Genomic DNA, 24,137 nt, shown 5'->3' with positions numbered 1-24,137 from the left:
TACAGCCTCGGAAACCCTGTACAGGGTTGTTATGAGTTGGAACCGACTCCACGGCACATAACCACCACCACCACTGTGGGCCCAGAGTCACACGAAACACAATGAAGTGTAAGCAAGAAATCCCTCTGCCTGGCTCCAAAGAATCAACTCTGCCCAAGTCTTCACGTTCTTGTCCCTATGGGGCTTCCCCTCCTAACCTAGGAAGAATGACCTAGAAAATGCAAATAGCCGGTCTGAGCAGCAGGGTTTTCAAATAGGCTCCTGAGAAATGAGTATCAGGAAAACTCTTCTCTGGCTCTGCCACTAAACACTTATGGCTCATTGACAAGCCATTTCATCTGCCTGAGATTCAGTTTTACCATCTGTAAAATGGGGGATTGACTATCTTGGGGCTGCAAATTCAAATGAGTAAGCTGAGGGTTGTGAGCCATTGGGAAGCTGCAGTGAATTGAAGGACCAAAGCTGACCTTACCCCTGTTAACAGCCAAGTATTGCCAGAAGTAAGAAATCTAATTTAGGGATGTGTATGTGCTTGTATGGAGTCCTGGTGTGGCGCTGTGGGTTAATGCGCCAGACTGCAAAGCCGTTTGAACTGCAAGGTTGGCAGTTCAAGCTCCTCGGAAACCCTATACAGGGTCGCTGTGGGTCAGGATCGACTTGGCGGCACTTAACAACAACAACATGTGCTTGTATATGTGTATGAGAAATACCTTTATTTTCAAATAATGAGATATGATTCAAGTTTTGGTAAAATACTGCGTGGGTCCAAACACTGGTCCGGGCTCATCAGCGTGAAGTCTCTATACAAGATTGTGTCATAAGTCCCTCCAGTTTCTCACATTAGGTGACTATGATCTCCTTCCCATCACCTGCTTCCCAAATTCTCCATCTGCAGATACAATTTCTGAAGAAGAGAAGCAAATCAGCTAAAGCCGAAGACCTAGCTTTTCAAGGTGAGGAAAGAGCTCTGGGCTAAGAACAGAAAACCTGGCTGCTATCAGTCTCTCTGGCTGAGCAGCTGACTGACCCTGGTTTCCTCATGTATAAAATGAAAAGACTGCCCAGAAGATCTTCCGAGTCCCAGAAGCTCAAGGGTCATGGCTAACAACGTCTGCACCTTCTAGTGGTTTCCACTAACTAGTCAACGGGAGTCCTCATGAGATACCAGGGTCAACATCTATAACGATTCTTTCCGTCAGATGGCAAACAAGGGCAACGCATAATCAGTGTGGTCAGACCAAAGCCCACTCTCACTCGTAGAATGTCCATTTGGTGGTCTCTCCTTTCAAGTTCCTTCCACACCCGTCCCAGAAATCTTCCTCTCTACCCTCTGCCAAGCACCTACCCTTGGTCAAATCCTCACAGTTATAAGTTAATGGGCACTCTGAGGACAATGACTTTTCAGGAATCCCCAACCAAAAAGTTGACTCTTGAATGATGGAATTTCAGGCACTCTGAGAGTCATCACTGTGAGGCATTGTTTGAGGGGGTCCAGGCTGGTGTCCTTTCAGATCCTGTGGCTCTTGGTTAGTCTGTCACCTGTTCCCACTTGACAGTAAAGTTGTCCCTAGAATGCAGTGTTGTGAGGAGAGAAGCTATAGGGCTTTCCTGTTCTAATAAAAATTGACAATTTACTGTAATTTGGTTGTGATTTAACAATGCTTTTAAAAGAGGAAGTAAATGGCTCATAAAGTCTGGTGACCCATTCACTTCTAAGTGCTCCGTCGGGTCCTCCCTCTGAGCTGGTGCCCTTTACACATCCCAGCCCTCACATGGAAAGGCCAGAGAGGAGTCACACCAGTACAGGGGTCCATTCCCACAGCCCGGATGACCACCCACAATGCTTATCTCTCCCTCTGTCTTGTCCAGACTCTCTTACCTTCCCTGACTCTTTTCTTTCCTCTTCTCTTTCCCATTAACAATCAAAGTTCAACACAACGCAAATCTCAATCTCTCCTTAAAAAACCCTAGCAAGGGAGGCAGCGCATCACCCATATTTATGAGCTTTAAATGGCTTTTATCAAAGTGAGGTCACACTAAATCACCCCTGAGCTGTCATAAATACAAATGACTCGACATAGGCTGCAACAAGCCTTCGGGGGAAAATTATATGATACGCTGCTGCAGTTATGGCATATCACACAGGGAGCTCATATATTTCCACTGGCAAGGTAATCTGATCCTTCTGAGGATTCTGATGGGTGAAAAGAAGCAGCAAGTTGGAATGAGTCCCACAAGGGGTGGGACAGTCACACGTTTGACTAACGAGGGACTCTTCACTGGATCCTGACGCCTGTTCATAGTAAGGAAGTAACTGATGGATTCTTAAAAAATTTATGGGGATTTCCTTACTTAGAATCTATCAATTAATTATGAGATACTATGGTCTAGTGGAGTCCTGGTGTGGCGCTACGAGCTAATGCGTCAGACTGCAAAGTCGTTTGAACTGCAAGGTCGGTGGTTCAAGCTCACCAGCTGCTCCCTGGAAACCCTATACAGGATCACTATGGGTCAGAATTGACTCGATGGCACTTAACAACAATAACAACATGGTCTAGTAGTTGGTGAAGCACTGGGCTAGCAGTTAAGAGATTTGTAGCACTAAGTGAAGTCACATGCCTTTGATCACGGTGGTAGTGGTGGTTATGTGCCATGGAGTCAGTTCTGACTCAAAGCAACCATATACAGAGGTTTTCCAAGGCTGTAAATCTTTACGGGAGAAGAAAGCCTCATCATTCTCCCATACAGTGGTTGGTACATTCCAACTGCTAACATTGCAGTTAGCAGCCCAACTCAAAATCCACTACACTACACCAGAGCTCCTTGTCTTTGACCATGATGATGTTGTTGTTGTTAAACGCCTCTGACCATAGTTAATTTTAAATTACATTCACATTTTTTTTTTCTTTTTATATTCTTCCCTTTAAAATTGTACCCTAGTCCTGCTCTCCTGAGTTCAAATGGCTTTACTCCAGCTAAGCCGTAACAATCACTGTGGCTTCCTCCTTGGTTCTCTTGCTCTAGGAAAAATACATGCCATGTTATGAGGATACTCAAGAAGTCCTAGGAAGAGGTCCACATGACAAGGAACTGAGTCTTACCAAGAGCCAGCAGGGGCTTGTTAGGTGTGGAAATGAGCCACATTTGGAGGAGGATCCAACAGCACTATCTAGCCATCAGTGACCAGGACCATGGGTAACATCTTTCTTGCCTGCAACTTCATGAGACCAGACGACCCAACTAGGGAGTTTCTAGATTCTTAATTCACAGACACTGTACGAAGTTGTTGTTATTAAGTGTTGTTGAGTTGGTTCCGACCCACAGCAACCCTGTAGCAGTGGCTGATGAGCATGAACCACCAACCTTTCAGTTCAAACTGTTTTTGCAGTCTAGCTCGTTGATCCACAGCACCACACTGGGACTCCATAAGAAGGAATAGATGTTTATGATTGTGAGCTACTTAGTTTGCTCATTAGATAGTTAATACAGAAAACGTAGGCTCTCTAGATATCAGGTTCCTTATTTTTCCATCAAGAGACTAAATCAGATGTTCTACACCCTGGTTACACATCAGATTCATCTAGGGGCTTTGTAAGGCATTTAATGCTTACAACCTGTACTGGGTCAATTGAAATGAACTCCCTGGACATGGTGAAACCTCAGCACTGGTTTTTTACAAAACATTTTCCAAACGATTCTAAATGCAGTGCCAAGTTTGAGTACCACTGAATTGGATGCATTTTATGCTCTAAAATACTTTGTGCAATTTTATAAAACCCTTGGCAGGGCTGGGAACCGGGACAATGAGAGTTTGGCTATTTCTTCATTCCCTTCTCCTTCTCATTACTCCAGATGCCTGGACACTGTCCAGGAGACCCAAAGACAATTCCTTTACTCCAGCTGGTGAAACCTGGCCCGAGACAAAGAAGTATATTTTAGGATGTATAACATTATTACAATAAAGAGAAATCTTAGGGAATGGGAAAACAGCCTGGACATGCAGAGAACTGGCATTGATGAGTTCTCTTATCCCACCACATGAAAAACATTAAAATTGGTCTATGCTAAGCTAGGCAGAGTCCTTTGGCACGAGAAGCATGCTGCCAAGCAAGGGTTGATGGTGCTATATAGCAATAATGACACTGACATTTGAGCCCAGAGACTTACTGCTCACTGGCTGCTAGACCTTGGACAAGCCAGTTTCCATCTTTGACTCAGAATCCTCGTCTCTAAAACTGGAAATTAAAAGTCTGCCACTTTGACGACTAAGATGGAAGTCTTTCTCAACAAAAAGGACATTTGCCAAGATATTACATGCCAACACGAACCAGGGAAACTCATAGCAACATGGAGGTGAGCTGGACTCAGGGAGAGAATTCCAATACTGAAACAGGGAAATAATAATAATAATAATAAATCAATGCATAAATGAAAACAGAGGGTAATATGGATCAAGACGACAATGTATCTACAAATGGTCATTGAGCATTTCACAATTTCCTATTCCTACTGCTGTCAAAAGTCACATGTCATGATGGTTGTTCAACATCTGCTCCTCTCGAGGAGGTTTAACCACATTACTCATTATTCCTGGAAATCCAGCACACAGCAGTCTGAGTTCCTCCTTCATTCCCCCATCTATTCATTCAACACATGCTAATCGTGTGCTAATACACACAGGTAACCTTAAATGCCATTCTGGGAAGGTGTACTAATCACATCTACCTACAGATACCCATTTATCTTAATTCTCTATGTTGGTCAACCCCTTGTTGTATCCTGAGACAGTCTGGGCACCTGATAACCAGTTAAGTGGAGTTGACTACAAGTCATGTGTGTTAGAATAAAACTGTGCTCCACAGAGTTTTCAATGGCTGATTTTTCAAAAGTACACCTTTATTCTAAAGTGCCTCTAGGTAGACTCGAATCTCCAACCTTTCAGAATAAAAGTTGAGCTCCTCAATCCTTTGCAGTACCCAGGTACTCAGGACATGCCATAACCTGCCTATTTGCTTCAGCCTTGGTGTTACCTCCAGCATCTAGAATAGAAGAGCTTTACCAGCAGAGCCATTACCCAAGATCCTCCATATCACTCAGATCAACAGCTGAGAACCCAATAGATGTCTGAAGAGGGAGTGTGGGCTGATGAGGAAACCGTTGAACCAGTATAAGGGTTTGCCCCACACCCAGAATCAACCTCCTTCTCACCATAGCATCCACCAGCCTGCCCATCCCCAGGGGCAAGGGTCAGGAACAGAAAGGATTAGACTTTCTATTTAGGTGGAATGTCTTCTTTCTCCTTGGTGGTCTCCTCACCCTGGAGTCTCCCTCCAGGAAGCACAATTTTTTGTGGGTCTTTGTCCAACTTCTGACGGCACCAGGTGAGGATTTTAGGCTCCTCAGTGACCGCTTGTCACCAGGCCCCCATCTATCTATCCTGTAATACTTAATTCTTGGGAAAGCAGCGATGAGAAGTCTAGATGTTTTTGTTGGTTTTTTTTTTTTTTTTTTTACAATATTAAGAAAATCATTCATTGCGAAGAAGTCACATCAGGGTCTCATCCTTCAAACCGACAGTTGAGTGTGTATCAGCCTGAGAGGGCGCCTGATTATTAGTTTTAAAGAGCTTATTTCATTCTCTTAAAAATGGGATCAGTTCATCTTCGTCACATCTGTCTCTGCGTGGCTCCAGCATGCCACAGCAACTGTCAGCTCGCAGCATTGTGTTATTAAAGTGTCTCCTGTGCTTGTGTGGGTCTGCCTGGCTGTGTGTTTTCCAAAGGAGATAACAATGGGATTTAGAACAGGAGTAATTAATGGAGTTGATTTCCTCATTTGCATTCAGGAAGAAGCTGGGAAGACAGCTCCCATCCAGCCCATCTCACACCTCATTGGGCAGGAGAAGAAAGAGGATCTACAGTGGGATCCCTCTCTGATAGGCAGCAAGCCTTGAAGTAAATCAAAGGAGGAAAACTGTCATAAACATTTGTCTCTCTCACACCCAATGGCCTCCAGACACAATTGCAGCAGGGGTTCCAGATGTTCCAAACAGATGGACAAAAAGGTGCTTCAAATGGTGCCCAGAATCCTTTCCATTCTGTTAGGGATGGAAGAAGAGTGGAGCTAAAGCCTCAGATAAAATCATGAGCAGAATATTCTACTGTTCTGCCTTGGATGAAACTACCACCATTCACGTCAATGAGGACATGTAGCCTGTGTTCAGGATGAGTGGGCCTTTCCCTTTTTTTCTCTGACCACACAACATGCCCTAAGAAAGAGAGACGAAGTGTCTCCATTACGACTTCTAAGGAGCATTCTGGTTGTACTTCTTCTAACACAGATTTATTTGCTCATCTGCCAGTCCACAGTACTTTCAGTATTCTTCACCAACACCATCATTCAAATGCAAAGGTTCTTTTATGGATCTTTGTCCAACTTTCACATGCATATGAGGCAACTGAAAATACCATGGCTTGGATCAGGTGCACCACAGTTCTCAAATGTTTGCTCTTGAATACTTTAAAGAGGTCTTGAATAGCAGATTTGCTTAATGCAATGCATCTTTAGATCACTTGACTGCTGCTTCCATAAGTATAACTGTGGATCCAAGCAAAATGAAGTCTCTGACAACTTCAATGTTTTCTCTATTTATCATGATGTCATCTATCAGTCTAGTTGTGAGGAGTTTTGTTTACTTAACACTGAGGTGTAATCCATATTGAAGGCTACAGTCTTTGATACTCATTGGTAGGCATTTTAAGTTTTCTTCACTTCTAGCAAACAAGGTTGTGTCATCTACAAACTGCAAGTTGTTAATGAGTCTTCCTCCAGTTCTGATGCCAAATTCTTCATGTAATCCCCCTTCTTGAATAATTTGCTCAACATACAGATTGAATACGTTTGGTAAAAGGATACAACCTTGGGACATACCTTTCCTGATTTTAAACCATTCACTGTCCCCTTATTCTGTTCAAAAAACTGCCTCTAGGTCTGTACACAGGTTCTTCAGGAGCACAATTAAGTGTTCTGGAATATACATTCTTTGCAAAGTCATTCATAACTTGTTATGATCCACATAATCCAATGCCTTTGCATAGTCAATAAAACCAAAGTAAACATCTTTCTGGTATCCTCTGCTTTTAGACAAGATCCATCTGACATCAGCAATGATAACCCTCGTAATAAGGAGTAAATCTAAAAAAAATTAAAAAATAAAGCTAAACTGAACGCAGCTGGGGGTAAAATGAGTAGTTCACAAAATCTGAGTATGTTGCATAGATGAGTAAGAAAGCCAAAGAGCCAGGCCAGGTCTTCTGACTGAGGGGGTCCAGCAGGAGCCTTGAACTTGAAAGCATCTTCATTACAGAGAAGAGGCAGGAGCAGCAAGAGGTAAATGAGTACAGGCAGGGTTGAGCATTGAGGATTACAGAAACATGGTGCATCCTGCCTGGTCCAGCGAATGGGGAGGAGATATTAGGTGTGGCTAGAGATCCTATACAGGGTCGCTATGGGTCGGAATCGACTCAATGGCACTTAACAATAACAACAGAGAAAGGAAAGGGTAGGCATATATTTCTGTACATGCCTTTGACTCCAGGGTAGATAATCTGAAATGACAGATAATCAAAGCATCATTTAGTATTATCTGTGCCTTAGAATTGATATGGCTGGGTCATGACATGGAGGGCTTGCATCTCTTTCCAAGAAATCACCAAATGACCTGAGGCAGGAATTGCTGGGTATCTGTCATGCTCCTCCTGAAAGTACCTCCCACTTTCTGCCTGCAGCATTACCTATCAGGCCAAGACAGAACAGCTATCTTGGGCAGAGGGATGAGGCCAGTCTTCCCCCATCCCACCCACCTGAGGCCAGGAAAGCAGTTAAGTGGTGATTAAATATAAAAGGCACACTATCTAGTTCCTGCAGAACTCGAATCAACAATAATCCTATATTCATTAGCAAATAAAAGATAAGTCATATCAAATAAAACATATGCCAAACTAATACATTATTGAAAGAGAAGCAGACTTGCTGTGGATGAAATTACAATGCTGATCATTTACCAGCAGATAACCAAGTTCAGATGTAGGGAGGAAGGTCATCTCCTCCAGGAAGTCAGAGGGACACGTTTCCTGTCAGAACCTTTGCTTTGCACTCTGATCACATTTCCTACTTCCCTCAGACAGTCAGTGCTAGTTCAAGGATGAAGTACACATCAAAGGCTGTCCGCCTTGGACTGGGACTTCTATCCAAGCCATTTGCTTAGTGACTTGTAAGCATTGCTGGTCTCCCAAGATCTCAAAATAAGATTTTTAGCTTGTTGAGTTGATTCTATTATACCCTAGGGCAGTCCTTTGTAGGGGCTGGAAACTACCAACAACAAAAAACAACAACAACAACAAATGACCTGGAAGATTCTTCAAGAAGAAATGGAAATGATGTGAAAATAGAATCCCACACAGTTGCAGACTAGCAGGGATATGAATAACACAGCCTAAAAATGGTAGTGACTCATATACAAGGGTTTCAAAAAGTTTGTGAAAGAAGTGGAATGTCCCAATGAACTTTTTTGAAGCTCTCTCATAGGAATATAACAAAAATAACCCCTTGGCCCTTATAGACTTCGTGTGGTCACCAATAGAAAAGAACAACTCAAAGGTACAGCAAAAACCAAATTGGGGCAGGAACTAGAAAACCCGAAAACTATAGGGATGGTCACATAACACCCTTATCCTTACTGTGTGTCTCCTGACTTCTGGGCCTTCTTTTCCTCCTTTACCAAGTAGGCAATTAAATAGCTGTCTTAGCCTAGACTTTTTCAGATGAATATTAATGAAACAACAAAAACTATGACCAAGAAATAGCAGTCACCAAAACTAGACCAGGGAAACGAAGGAGGAAGAATCTTAAGGAACAAGCAAAGTAGAGCTGAACTGGGACTCTGGCACTCACGTGACCCAGAGAAGCATCAGGGTTCTGCTAGCTCTTCCTTCCTATGGTTTTAACAATCCAGCAGTCTTTCTGAGACTCCAGAAGGTGAACTTATGCTGGATAGGACTGAACTTAGGAGAAACTATGGCATTCTAAAAGAGTGAAGTGGGCAGGGAAAGAATGGACAAGAATCTGAGTGCAGTGTGTTTATGCAAAACTGATGGGTAGGTCAGTGTTTCTCTTTTGGGGATGCAGAATCCAAATTGGAAACATGGAAGATTCATAAATATCTTTTACCATAAAAAAAACAAAAAACAAACAGCCTGCGAGGATGAAGTGAAATAAAGTCTATTAGCATGCTCTAAAAAGTGCAGAGTATTTTTCTAATGGAAAGGTGTGGCTTGCTGAGGCCTCCTGTGAAGCTATGCGGGATTGGAAGGCCACATGTGCTTCACTTGCCAGAGTAGGCCATGAGCGGCCCTCATGGAAATCCAGACTGCATTTCCTTACTTCCCACATATCTCTTGTGGGGCTGGAAGTTTCTTTCTGAAAGATTGCTGGTCCTGGAGTCTTTGCCCTCAGGCCTTCTGTTTTTTCAATGCAAATACCTCCAGGAAGGCTGGCCTGGTTAACTAATTCATTCCAAGATGTGGAGAACAATGTTGTCACAGAGGACAACCAAGCTGATGTAGGAGCCAATTCAGAAACACAACAAATCATTTTTAGTATATTTCTAGTATTAGATGAGGCACACACTGAAAATGTCTTTGTTGTGTATCTGAAATCCAAAGACGCCCTAGTGGAGCAACAGATAAGTTGTTGTTGTTGTTGTTAAGTGCCGTCAAGTTGATCTTGACCCATAGCGACCCTGTACAGGGTTTCCAAGGAGCAGCTGGTGAGCTTGAACCAGCAACCTTGCAGTTCAAATGACTTTGCAGTCTGAAGCATTAGCCCACAACACCACACCAGGACTCCTAACAGGTAAGTAACCAAATGGTCCTGCAATTTGAACCAACTAGTGACACCACAGGAGGAAAGATCTGACAATCTACCCCATAGAGAAGACAGTCCAGATAACTCCGTGGGCAGGGCTACTTTACTCTATAAGGTGTCTCTGAATAGGAATTGACTCAAGAACACACAAAAACAATCTGAAATTCAAGTCTAGGTGGGTATAGTCTATATATGCTAAATCTGGCAACCTTCATGGGGTGGGGGGTGGGGTTCCCTTGAGGCCCACTGAAGACTCCACACCATGGGAGAACACTAGCAGTGAGTGGGGGAAAGCCCACAGTAGGGAACAAAAGGAAATCAGGGTGGGGAAGAAGTTCCCAATATCATGTTGCCTTTGTCCAGATTCTTTAGGGCTGGCATTGCAAGATGCCATTTGTAAAATTACCTCACACATGGGCCTCAGGGAGATCCAAAAGTGGCTGGAGCCCCTACTGTTGGGGCAGTGGGCACAGAGAATGCTGTCCTGCTCAGCAAGTGCTCAGGCCCATGTTCCATCCTCCCAACAGGCAAGAGTGCGCCTCCTAAAGGCAACTTCTATTACCTTCCTCCATCTTTTATCCTCTCCAAAGGCGCCCTTGGCTGCTCCATGAGACCCTATGTTGTTTACAAGTTCACAGAAGGCCCATCAGACTAGATACAGGCATCCTATCCCAGCCGAGGCTCCTACTCTGCCACCCTTTCTGAGCTCAAGTGCTTAGAAAACCATTCTCCACCTTCCAACGGCCTCTCCGGGGAGTCCCTGATTGGTGCAAATTGTTAGGTGCTCAACTACAAACCAAAAGGTTGGCAGAGCCCATCTAGAAACATCCAGGAAGAAAGGACCTGGTGATCTGCTTTGGAAAGGTCGCAGCCTAGGGAGCACTCTAGAGCTTCAACACTCTTCTACTCTTTAAGGAAGACCAGATAAAAAGTGATGCCTTTGAGTTATGGTGTTGGAGAAGAATATTGAAAGTGCCATGGGCTGCCTAAAGAACCAATAGATCCATTTTGGAAGTTGTGCAGCCAGAGTGCTCCTTGGAGGCCAAGATGGCCAAACTTCATCTCCTATACTTCGGACATGTTGTCAGGAGGGACCAGTCACTGGAGAAGGATATCATGCTTGGTAAGGTGGAGGGTCAAAGATGGATTGGCCAAGTGGCAGCATTGATGGACTCAAGCGTGGCAACAGTAGTGTGGTTGGCCCAGGATCAGGCAGTGTTTCGTTCTGCTGTGCATAGGGTCGCTATGAGTCAGTACTGACTCAATGGCACATAACAACAACAACAATGCTTTAACAAACTCCACCATGAGTCAGAGCTGAATCCACAGCCACTGACTTGGTTTGGGGTTAACACGTCAACTTTTCCGGGCACTGTGCTGGGCCCTCCCTTCTTTAACTTAGCTTCTGTCTCTCCCAGTTTCCTCTGTGGGTCTGTATTCGTAAAGATTATCACATTGTACCTCTGTTTAGTTATTTCCCTGTTGGTTACTTCCTACACTACTCCTGAAGATAGGATGTTGTGGTTAAGTGCCTTGAAGCCAGTTCCGATTCAGAGTGACTCTGTATAGGGTTACCCAGGAGCTGCTTGTGGGTTTGAACCACCAACCTAGCAGTTCAAATCAAATTTGCAGTCCAGGGTTTATTCTACAGTGCCACACCAGGATTACATCTGCCTTAATTCACGTCATAATCTGTTCCACAGCACAACTCCAGCACTTGAGGAGTGGACAGCACAGTTTGATCCATTAGTTACTATTTTTTTTATGTTCCTTGCTGACTAATAACATTGAGAGAGGGGGGCCTTGAATGGCCCCTTCCTCTCTATGTCCCTGCAACTTCTAGAACTTCTGGGGCGTAACAAATCATCTCTGGGACTAGCCACACCCTACCTGTCTAAATACAGCCTGCCTGTTCTATACTTATAGCTCCCTCTGAATTGGCATTTATCACATATAACCTACACTCAATCTAATCTGTACTTATTCAGCAAATGACCATGTATTGCCTTATGTATCATCAATCCCATCAACAAGCATTTCACTATATATTTTCCTGTACAAGTAGTTTCAAAAAGTTCACGGAAAACTTTGTTTCATCTGACTTTTCCACAAACTAGCCCCACAGTTCAGCTGATCGCACTCCGCCCCCACTGAAAGTCCTTGGAAAGACTTTGCTCCATGAGAAGTCTGATGTCTGACTCAAAGTACTTGCAAATTCCTGGAGTACAATCCTCTGTGCTTATTTTTTGTTTTCAATTCTGATGGAAAATTAGCATTTTCTCCTTTCTGCATCCTTTCCTTTCAGCTTTGTCTCACCTAAACTAGCATTTACATCCACTTCTTAGGTACAGCAATTTGTTTCCTTTCAAGCTTTGATTGGGAAACCTCACCTTCCATGCCCCAAACAAGGTATATGCTAAACAAAAGACCACTCACTGCCCCAAAGGCCCAATCAGAGGCTACTGGTAATTTGAAAGGTCCTTTCTCCCACTAGTAGCTAAAATACTCATACATGCAAAAGAAAGAGACCATTTCTGGCCCAAGTAGTGTAGCATTTGTTCTTCAGATTTAAGCCATCTTTACATGATAGATAGCACGGTGGCCCACTGTCTTCCTACTTTGCTATTGTTGCCTGGGCTCTCAAAAGCCAGCCCTATGTTCCTGTCATGAGCTGGAATAGACCTAATGACTACTAATAATGATTTTTCTGTTGGGGACATTGGTAACTCATTGGTGGAATTCTTACCTTGACCAAGGTTTGATTCCAGACCAATGCAGCGCATGTGCAGCTACCATCTGCCTGCCAGCAGAGACTTACTGAGCAGGCTTCAGAGGACTGCCAGGCTAAGAAGAACTCGGAAACAATCAATGAAAGCTGTTGGATCACAGTGATCTGATGCATAACCCATCAGATGGCACAAGCCTGAGAAGTGGTTCATTCCATTTTCATGGAGGGGGTTAATAATTTTCTTGTCATTTCCAATCCACTTCCCAAGCCCACATGATCCAGGAGGGCTATGGTGTAAAAATGAGCTCTGATATTCACACTTAACTTGCACAGCCTGGTCATCCAGATTCTTATCTGTGCCTTCATCCGCTTCCCAGAAACACTTCCCATTCAAACAGCCCTAGGACCAAAGCACACCCCTGCACCCTGCATCTCAGAACACTGGTGGAAATCCAACTTCCTCTAGGCCCCCAGTGGCTTCCCTGGCTTCAAAGAGATGTTTCCATCCCAAGCTCACCTGCTGCCTAACCTCAAACACTTTAGAAGCAAAGGTCTGAAACATCAGTGTGCACCAGTTAGGGGGAGGGTGACTGAGCCCCACCTCCAGAGTGCTGGAATGAGAAGGTGCAGTGCAGCTTAATATTGTCCTTCTAGCCACCATAATATTCTCCTTCTAGCCTTGTGTGGCACTGTGGATTAATGCGTCGGATTGCAAAGTTGCTTGAACTGTAAGGTCGGTGGTTCGAGCTCACCAGCTGCTCCTCGGAAACCCTATACAGGGTCACTGTGGATAGAAACCGGCTCGATGGCACTTAACAACAATAAGCCATCATTTGTGTAACTCCCACCAAATGACTGGGTGTTGTTGCTGTTGTTAAGTGTCGTCAAGTCGGTTCCAATTCATATCAACACTATATCGGGTTTCCAAGGAGCAGCTGGTGAGTTTGAACTGCCAACCTTGTGGTTTACAGTTCAGTGCTGATCCTCCAGCACCTATGCAAATGCAAAGTACTTGTGGCCCACCCAGGGACCTGGCCAGCTTGCTAATTCTGTAAATAAAATGCATGGGAACCTCCTCAGGTGGGGCCATGCAAGGAGGAAGAGCCAGGAGTGGAGTACAAGGTGAGATCCTATGCTGAGCCTCCTAGATCCAGGGACAGAGAGCTGTGACACCAGAGAAGGTGAGAGGGTGTGAGAAGCAGAGGTGGAGAACTAGCACAGAACACAGTGGTGTGTTTCCCAGTCCATGGGGCATGCATGCTTCAGAGGCCACGCAACTCAAAAGCCACAGCCTGCCTCACAGAACAGCCTGACTTTGGCATAACCAGCCTAAACCAGGGCTTCAAACTGCTTCATACTGGTTCAATCCCACCCATTGAGAATTTGCATTTCTCTAGCAGCACAGTGGTCAGAAATCTGACTGCTAATCTAAAGATCAGTAGTTTGAAACGACCAGCTGTTCCAGGGGAGAAAGATGAGGCTTTCTGCTCCCGTGAAGATTTACAGCCTCGGAAACCCTGTGCAGGGTCGCTGTGAGTCGGAACCGACTCCATGGCACACCACCACCACCCCACCCTCCCACCCCAAGATATACTGAGGCAGAATCCACATTTGAACAAGCTCCCAGGTGATCCTCAGAGATCTTCACAGGACCAGGGCTCTTGTGGGGATCTTGTTAACATGCAGATTTTGGTTCAGTATACCTGAGGCAGAAATGCAACTTCTCAGCAGGGGGAGCTGAACCAGAATGAAGCAGTTTGGAGGCCTGGCCCACACAGTTGTGTAGATGGAATAGGAGATGGAGACAGGTGTTTCTCATTCAGGAGCCAGCCCAGCCCAGGGAATGCGCTGCCAAGCACAGTGCCATCTGCCGGGTCCCTAAACCGGAAGCCAGGAGGGTGGCTGTAGTTCCCCACAGGACAGAGAGGGGTGGATAAAGCTACAGAGGGGCACCAAGGGGAACACTGCACCCAGAAAATGCCCGAAGATAGACAGAGGGGATTAGTACTGAAATGCAGTCCTCGCTGGCACCACTGGTTTGCATCGGTGGAAGCTCAGCCTTTCCCAAGAAAGGACTGGAAGGGGCCCCTCTTGTGGGGGTGCTTCTCTGATGAAGTAGTTCTCAGAGAGCAGTCCAAGAACCAAGAGTATCAGGATCCTCTGAGATTCCCAGGCCCCCGCTAGATCTACAGAGTCAGATCTCTGGAGGCGGCCCCAAGCCAGCCTGGGAATCTGCATGCTACACAAGCTCCCCAAACAATCGTTAAATTCACTGATGTTTCACAGAATAAAAGCGGCTGGAGTTTGGAAAGTCTAGGCCCTTTCCAATTACAGTGGATCCTTGAACCACATGGGATTCAACTGTATGGGTCTATTTAAACGTGAATTATCTTTTCCTATTGCTAACGGGGTAAATTCAATAGTTGCAAGTATCTGCTTAAAATGCTTTGTGACTCATATGTGCAGTTCATGTGAGCAGTTTGTCTCTCGAGTTATTCCTCTACATCCATCCCGCCACATCCCATGCCCCCTGCCCACTAGCTCTACTGGACTTCTCTCATCTCAGATGGCCTGTCTCATTTACGGCAGCTTACCTAGACACTTGCAATACTTGAGATCGATGCAAAAGCAACAAGGGAAAAAAAAAAAAAAATCTGTGTATAACTGGGCCCTACCGGTTCAAATCCGTGCTGTTGGATGTTCAACTGCACTTCCTTTATATCAATAAATGGAGTCTCTACACCAAACAGGGCGGCTAGTCCTGTATACTGAACACAAAAAGCCACACGTGCTCCAGAGAGAAGGGAAGCCCTTTGCTTAGCATCCTTGGTATGCTTTAAGTCAATCTATTTAGGGATACCATTTTTGTGAGTATGACTCTACCAGGGGAATGTATAGAACATCCCTGACAGCAAGAGTGTAAAGGTGGTAAAATAAATACAACTTAGTCATACCCAAAATTAATGGAAACCCTGAGACAGAAGGCATAGCAAGTGAATGAGACAGAGCAGTTTGTAAAAAAAAAAAGACAAAAAAACTGTTACAATCAATATAATAATAACCTAAAAGTTATTCATTTTCATTCCGAAAATCTTCATGCTGTATGTAATCCTGCACCTAGAGTAACAATAGCCTCTGTTTATGGCATAGCATACTTGCATAGTGCCAGATACAAAGCCAAAAAACCCACAATTTTATTTTACTCATCTCATCCTCCCAGTCACTTGATACGGTAGGTATATTTATTTTTACATTATAAAGTATGCTTCTGAGCCTGGTAACCACTTGCCCAAGTTCACACAGCTAGTTAGAGGTGAAGTCTGAACCTGAACTCAGTTCTCCCTGATTCCAGTACTTTCAAACACAACTCTGTGCTCAACTATCAAGAATAATCTGAGTAGAACATGATTAAGTGTCAGAAATGAGCAAGACAACGAAGAGACACAATGGTTCCCTAAAAGAGGGAAAGGCCAGAGAAGGCTGTAGGAGTGAGTTTCATGGGGAGATGGGCCTGGGGTGGAACACTCTGATGCTTTCTGAACTAACAGGGACCCGTAACCTCAGTTACTTCTACAGCACATGGGATGTTGTCCTCCGCTGCCATCAAGCTGGCCCCTGACTCAGGGCAACTCCATGGCAGGATCAGACCCTGGTGATTCACAGGCTTCTCGTCATTGGTTGATTTTTCCTAGTCTGGAAGCTCCACTGGAACCTGGTGAGCCCCTTAGCACACACTGACAGACTTTGGCCACAAGAAAGGTGAGAATTCTGCCACTGAACTGCCACTACTGTATACATGGGACAGAACAGGAAAGCTCTGGCCATCCTTGGGGGAAAGATGAAAATGATCCATGAAAACAGACCAATTTGACTTCACTCCCCATTCCACGCTACTCATCATCATTTGAGGCAGGATAAGAACAGTTGAACATCCGCATGTTCAAAACCAAGTCTCTATCAAATTCACAAAATGAACTATACTTGTTCTTTTGTTTTGTTTTGTTCTTAAAAAGAAGACTGGGAATGAAAACAAAAGAAAACAAAAAGACAACTCCATCTCTGGCCCTACCATACAAGCCACTGAGCAGAAGGCAAAATTTTAAGTTTCTCCAAATGATATGTATTCCCCATCCTCCCAGTTCTTTGCAGAATAATCCACTCCCTCTATTAGGAAGTCATGAAACCAAGGAAACACTTCAAACTGGGGAAAACAACAATGTACTGTTGTGTGAATTCCAGACGTTTGGAATCAATTCAAATTCTCAATGTATAGGGTTTCTCTCCCCCACCCCCAAGAGTACACAGTAATCTTCAGTCTCCCTGCAACAGTTTTAAAACTGTGTGTGGTTTTCCTGTTTTCACTGTTTACAGAGGGTGAGAATAAAACTGTGTGCTGGCCAAGGAAGCAAAACAGTACCCCCAGTAACTAACTCTGCTCTCTCAGGACTGCCCTACCCAGCGTCCAGCCCAAGTCTCAAAAGTTTAATACTAACACAAGACAGAAAACAGTCGCAGAGGTTACGAATTCAGCGGCTAACCTCAGGGTCAGCAGTTCAAAACTACCAGCTGTTCCACAGGAGAAAGATGAGGCTTTCTACTCCCGTAAAGATTTACAGCCTTGGAAACCCTGTGCAGGGTCGCTATGAGTCAGAAACAACTCCATGGCACATAACAACCTGAAAGGCTGGCAGTTTAAACATACTCAGAAGCGCCTTGGGAGACAGCCTGGTGATCTGCTTTCTAAGGTCACAGCCTTGAAAATGCCATGGAACAGTCAATTCTACTCTAAACACATGGAGTCACCATGAGGTGGGATCTACAGGATGGCAATCAGCAACAAATAAGCAGAAACACTCTTTGTTTTACATAAAAGGAGGTGGGAACTCCTTGTCTGTGGTTAGAGAAGCTCCAAACATCATCCCTGCCCATCGTCCCTTGGTCTGAAATTCCTCCTAAGAGGTGCCTTTCTAATTCTTATAATAAAAGAAATATAAAATTACAACTTGGAAAGAGCCTTTGAGATCCACTAGACCATTCCTAAATTTTATGGTTGACTAAAATAGAGCCTACATGACATCTCTGTGGTGTGTAAGAATTTAACTTTGAAATGGCAGTGAATTTGTCCTGTGGAGTGCTGGTCCTTTCTGTCCTTGGGTCAAAATAACTTGTTCCTGGTCAAATAACTTTGGAAAACACTAGGTATCTTAGACTGCCTCCTCTGGCTTTACAACTCAGATTACAGTACTGTATTCAAGATTCCAAGAAGTCCTATATTCAAGAACCCAATTGTTTTATCTCCCAAACTTACTTAACTATCTAATTTTCTTTTTCTTTATAATTCTGATTAACATGCAGAGAGACCCTATGCATCTGTGTAAGTCACATGGAAAGATTACATTATATCATAGTGTGTTCTGTCCTTTATAAGGAAAATATTCATTTATACTAATTCACATTAAAGTACTTAGGGCTCACCCAATGTCAACTACCCTTGACAGGAACTGTTGAGTTGTTAGTGTTAGATGCCTCTGAGTGGATTTGGATTCATGGTGACACTATGTGCAGAGAAAGGGTCCACGGTACTCTCAAAACTGTGACCTTTTGGAAGCAGATAATCAGGCCTGACTTCCACGGCACATCTTGGGGGGTTCGAACCCTCAGTCTTCTGTCTACTAGTTGAGCAATTAACTGTAAGTGAAGGCTCAGAGACTTGATCAAATTTGACAGGTGGAACTGCTCCACACCAACGGCTGAACCAAGAGATCACTTTGCTCTTCTGTGGAAATGCACGCTGGTCTGATCATTAGAGCTACACCTGCCTAAGGCCAAAGGCTACTTGTCTAATGTTTCCGCTATTTAGGAGAGTCTTTCGTCTGCAGAGAACCTGGCAAAGGCAATGCATTGAGTGCATGTGTACATGACAGACCTTGATGGACAACTGGTGATTCCCACTCTGGTTTACAGAATCTGCAACCACTTGCCTGAAGTAATCCCAAGGCTACAGCCTAGAGTCACATTTGCTGCTGCTGCTGCTGTTATTAACTCTAAGCATAAACAAACACAGAGTAAGTACACAATGATAAACTGAGAATTACAATGATACATTGTGAAGACAGACATATGCTCATGGTTATTCTTCTTTCAGAAGGATGGACATTGTACTATCACTAATCCTGGGAATTCTTATTCCTCCTAAATGATTTAGGAAAAAAAAAATAAAAGCTCAATGTGTTTTCGTTTTTCAGTTGTCTTTGCAAGTTTAAATAAACTCAGCGTAGATTCATTTCTATTAGTCGATTCAGACTGATCAATACAATTATATGTGACCAAAAAGGAAAAAGAAAATCTTTACCGCCAACTCAGTAGAGTGAATCGGTAATATTCCCAAGAGGTGCCGAGCTTGCAGCCACATATAATGACAGGGTGCACTGGCTACATCACTTTTATAATATCATCTGAACATCTTAGATCATGGCGCAAGAAATCCAGATGGATCCAAACAGGTCTGGTGACGGGAATTATTTCTTTTTACTCCTCAACTTTCCACCATTAACGGAGATGCAGCGTCTTAGAGGAGTTGATAAAGAGACTTCCACTACTTTTCACTCTTTCCATTTATCCAGCAGAAGTCACTGGGAAAAAAGGGTTTGAAAATGCCAAGCACAACATGTCAGCAGAGACATCCCCTTACCACCCCAACCTCCCCCCAAATTCGTTCTCTGTGACATCTTCCTTCCTCAAACCTCCCCTCTTTTCTGCTAACACATCATATTAGACAGAGTGAGGAAAAAAAAAAAAAAAAAAAAGTAATTGGTCATAGTTGACATAATGACTCAAAAGAGATTGGAATAAATCATAAAGATCTCATTTCCTTCACTGTTCCTGAAGTCACCATCTTCAAGGAGACATCCAATTCAGTAGTATCTGAATTTTTATCTACAATGTTGAGTGACGGACGGCTCAAGAACCAACCATCGCCACGTCTGACAAGTTGAGCCCCATAGTTTTCACTGCTGTGTGGCATGGCCAGGGGTAACCTGCTCCACCCCACACTGCACAATACAGGAACTTCCAAACTGAGGAGGTCCCTCAGGCCCTGTTGGAAAGAGTCAGCTACATTAGTTCAAAACCACTATGATGATGTCTCCTTACTTTGAAACCAGGGATTTGGAAAGGACAAAGAGAAAGTGTGAATGCATTTTGAACAAGGGCGGTATTAAGTGCATCTGGAAGTATAAGGTCTAGTGTGTGTTCTGAAAAACTGCTGTCTTTCTCTCATGCTTTGGTTAGCAGGAGGGCCATCCTTCTTCACTTGGGATCACTGAGAGAAGGTTCAGGACATGATTTGGTTGAACTGGAAGTGCTGTCATTTCACTGTTTTTCCTTTTCTTCATTTCCCACCTATTGAACTATGGATTAGTGCAGGATCCCAGGGAGGAGCCAGCTGGACCAGATCAACAAGGATGGTGCACCCTGTGTGCACTGCTCAGTCTATATGGTGACTATAAAGCATGATCCCGCCACGGAATCCATCAACTCTGCAGTTATTTTTGTGGTCTTAATTCACTCACCCAGGAAGAAAAGGTTTGTTAAGTTATGCTGAAAATGGCGGCCATCCACAGTCTGACTGATGAGGTCAGGGTCCTATATATCTGCATCTTCCCAAGTCCTTGCATAGGGCCGGCTTACAAGGGGCCTTCAACAGATACCAGATAGATAGTTGAGATATACAAGGGGTCTTCAAAAAATTCGTGGAAAAAAGGAATTCAAAGATAATGGAATTGCCCCACAAACTTTCTGAAGCCTCTTCAGATGTTGGAACATAGAAATGAGTGAATGACACTCACCAAAGTCTGACCTGATCAGTAAGGGAACAGCAATCAACATAACTTCTACTGGGAAATTTTGGAGCCAAGAGAATGAATAGGAAAACACAAGTGCATCTCTATGAACTCTGTCAACCCATCCATGGGCAGTGCTTGACCAGTGAGGAGAGAATGCAGTTAGAATCCAGGTGCCACACCATCATGGTTTTTTGTTTCGTGTTGTCTTTCTTGTTTCAGAAAATACATTACTGTTGTTGTTGTTGCTAAGTGCCATAGAGTTGGTTTCCAACTCATAGCTACCCTGTATAGGGTTTCCAAGGCTTTTAGATGCTCATCTTTTTCCTGCAGAGCGGCTGGTGAGCTCACATCGCTGACCCTGTGGTTCACAGTCTGGTGCTTATCCTATGGAGCCACCACACTTCCCAGAAACTACATTAGGGGTCCTTAATTAGAATGTTCCTGATGTCCCACCACAGAACCCAGAAGTGCTTCTCAGAAATGTCTCCTCTTTGAAAAGAAAAAGGCAGTGCTCTGTTTGTACCCTGAATGGTGGCTCTCCAGTGAGGATCTCTGGAGACAAAGACTTGAGAAAGAGAAGCTCCCCAGAGCATTCTTAGCCTACACTGGATATAAAGAGGAGAATTCGAGAAAGTGCACTCTCTGCCGTGGCCCCTTTGTGGGCCCAAAGCAGCCATTAGGGAGCCTTGGTGTTCCTGGATTATGTGCTAAACAAACCACTGTCTGAACCACAGAAGGGCTGCACTGGGGCTGGGCTGGTCCGCAGGGGCCTCCTTTGTCTGGGGGTTGGAATCATTCCTTGGTTCCCTTTCACTCCTCCTCCCCACCCCCAGCTCCTTCCCCTCTCCCAATTCATTCTTTAAGAATTTATCCTGCCTCTTCTTTAACTCAGCATGTGTCTGGGCAGATGTCCAAAAACTCTCCCTTCAACACTAGGAACAGGGGGGGATCCTCCACTTCCATTCAGTCCTCCTTGCTCTCTGGCCCTCCCTTCTCTCGCCAGGCTTTGAACAGCTCATGACTGATACTGGCCTCCTCTCTCTCACCCTAGGACTCCACAGGCTTTTCTATGGGACTAGACTGCCTTTGGGAGGCTACCCGGGAACCCAGCCACTGGGCCCTGAGACCCCCTTGGGGTCTTTTGAGAGAGGAAGAATGAAAGGCCAATAAGGAGCTCCTGATGGGGACAGGCCCAACAGGTATAAAGCCATCAGGGCTTTCAATGGCAGCAAGCCTTTGTGTGCAGGCCAGAGAGGGGAGCACCTGGAGAGGCAGGGAAGTGAGGGAGGGCTGGGGAGCAGGCAGGGACAACCTTGTCACCCCTTCATTGGTCCCACTAAGAAAAGCAGGAGCTCTGGTGGCACAGTGGGCTAAACATTTGGGCTGCTGATTGAAAGATCAGCCGTTTGAACCCATCAGTTCCTCTGCAGAAGAAAGAATTGGCAGTCTGCTTCCAGAAAAGTTTACAGCATCCCAAACCCTACAGAGCCGTTATATTCTGTCCTATAGGGTCTCTGTGAGTCTGCCTGAACTAAAGGTGTAGGGAGATGAAAGGTAAAATTAGTGAGAATCCAAAGCATCGAGTATATGATGAACTAGTGAAAATCATAACAGATTCGGTACATTTGAATTCTGCTTTCTCTTAACCACTTGAGAGGAGAGATGGTATTTTTTATTGTATTTACTTACAGAAAGATGCAACTATAGTTTATGGTTGTTGTTAAGTGCCATAAAGTCGGTTCCAACTCATAGCAAGTCTGTATAGGGTTTCTGAGCCTTTAAATCTTGGCAGGAGCAAAAGGCCTCATCTTTCTCCCATGGAGTGGCTGTGGATTTGAACCACGGACCTTGTGGTTAGTCGTCCAGTGCTTACCATGTGGAGTCACTACACTCCCAAAGTTTACGGAATACCTACTAAATTCTATGAACCAGGCTAGCTGTTTGCTGAGGCAGGCTTTCATTTAATCGTTGGATCTGAGAAAACTCTGCGATTCCTGGACCACATAGCTAGAAGAGAGCAGCGCCAGCAGTTGAGCTCAGGCCCTGCAATTCGAAGGGCCATGCTTTTCCCACTTCAATAAGCCTTAACAACTCTAACAGGCACTGAATGAAACGCCTCCAGCAAAGACAGAAACATCAGTTATTACTTCTATTATTGTAATTATCATTATTGGCACCATCCAGGAAATCTGAATCAAGAAATCTACATCATCCAGGAGACTCTTTTTTTTTTTTTCATGATACTTATCTTGGGACAAATGGGTAAACTGAAGGTGGCCTCAAAGTTGCTGAACCATATTATCTCATTCTACTTTGGAAACGTTTCCTTGGATTTCCCATTTAACCTCTGTCCCCTGAATCTCAAGAAGGTCAGTTTGGAAGCCATCTGCTTGATTAGAGTTTCTGTCTTTTCAAAAACTGGACTTGAAAATATGGTCTACTATGTACGAGACAATTCCTGTTTAAAGATAAATTCAGAAAACACAGTAGATCTGAATCTACTGTAAATCTGTGCCTTTTGTTGAAGAATGAAAATTCTCACGTCAGATGTTTCCTTCTTCCTCTAAACTTCCAGCAAACAAAAAAAGTCCAAGTCCATCCCCATTGTGAAAGATGTGAGTATTCCACAAGACAGGTGGCTTCTGCTCCTTTCCGATGATCACTGGTTTCATTTTACCCACGTTACTAAATTATGTGTTATGCCTCACCAAAAAAAAATGCCAGGGTTGCAATCTTTACAAAAGCAGACGGACACATCTTTTGCCCACAGAGTCGCAGGTGGGATTAAATAGTCAACCTTTCAGTTAGCAGCCTAGCGCTTAACCACTATGTCACCAAGGCTCCTATGATGCTTATAATCCTCAAATTTCTTTGGAAACAGAAAACAGAATCACTTGAGAAGTAAGTAACCAGTGTATGTGGCTACCCTGGCTGGTTCCAGAGCCTGGATCTAGACACCTTACCTGAAGAGAAACACTACCTCTGTGACTTCAGCAACGATTCACTGAAGAGGGCTGGGAAGCAGCTACCCCATGTAAGCCCAGGACAGGAGGCACCTTCAAAGCTGAAGCAAGGCCAACACTCCCCTTTGATCCTTGATCCCCCTGCTCTGGGATGCTCGATCCCCTTACCCATTTTTTCTAGAATTATTGCTATAAAACATTGACCCCCAACACACAAAGGTTGCTGTCCAATCAATTCCGACCTCACTTCTTCATCTGCTTCCTTAACCACTCTCTTCATCTCTCCTATTCCTCTTTCACCTTCTCCTTCTCTCTCTCACCTAAGGTCCTCAAATAGGCAATTCTATGGGGAAAACCAAAAGAAGGAAATGACAGCCTTGAAGTGTAACTTGTCATTTAGAAAAATATCTCATTAGCATAAAATATGAGGGGATTTTCAATATCCTTGGAAGAATGGAATTAAAAGATAATGAAGCTCATATACGATATATATATATATATATATATGTGTGTGTGTGTGTGTGTAATTTTTTGGTATTGTTGTTGTTGTAAAGTGCCATCGAGTCGGTTCCGAACGTAAACGTAGCGACCCTGTGTAGGGTTTCCAAGGAGCGGCTGATGAGCTTGAGCCGCAGACCTTGCAGTTCAGACGCCTTTGCAGTCTGGCGCATTAACCCA

At 44.2% G+C, this 24,137-nt stretch overlaps 1 protein-coding gene across 1 annotated transcript in view; it reads right to left on the bottom strand.

Moving 5' to 3' along the window:
* Positions 1-24,137, bottom strand: part of SETBP1 (SET binding protein 1) — a 503,955-nt gene that overhangs the window by 287,890 nt on the left and 191,928 nt on the right. The gene's annotated exons all lie outside the window — the stretch shown is intronic.

The sequence above is a fragment of the Chrysochloris asiatica genome, unplaced genomic scaffold, assembly GCF_000296735.1.
Source record: "Chrysochloris asiatica unplaced genomic scaffold, ChrAsi1.0 scaffold00015, whole genome shotgun sequence".
In the NCBI taxonomy this organism is placed as follows: Eukaryota; Metazoa; Chordata; class Mammalia; order Afrosoricida; family Chrysochloridae; genus Chrysochloris; species Chrysochloris asiatica.
This window is presented reverse-complemented; position numbering and strand designations above follow the sequence as displayed.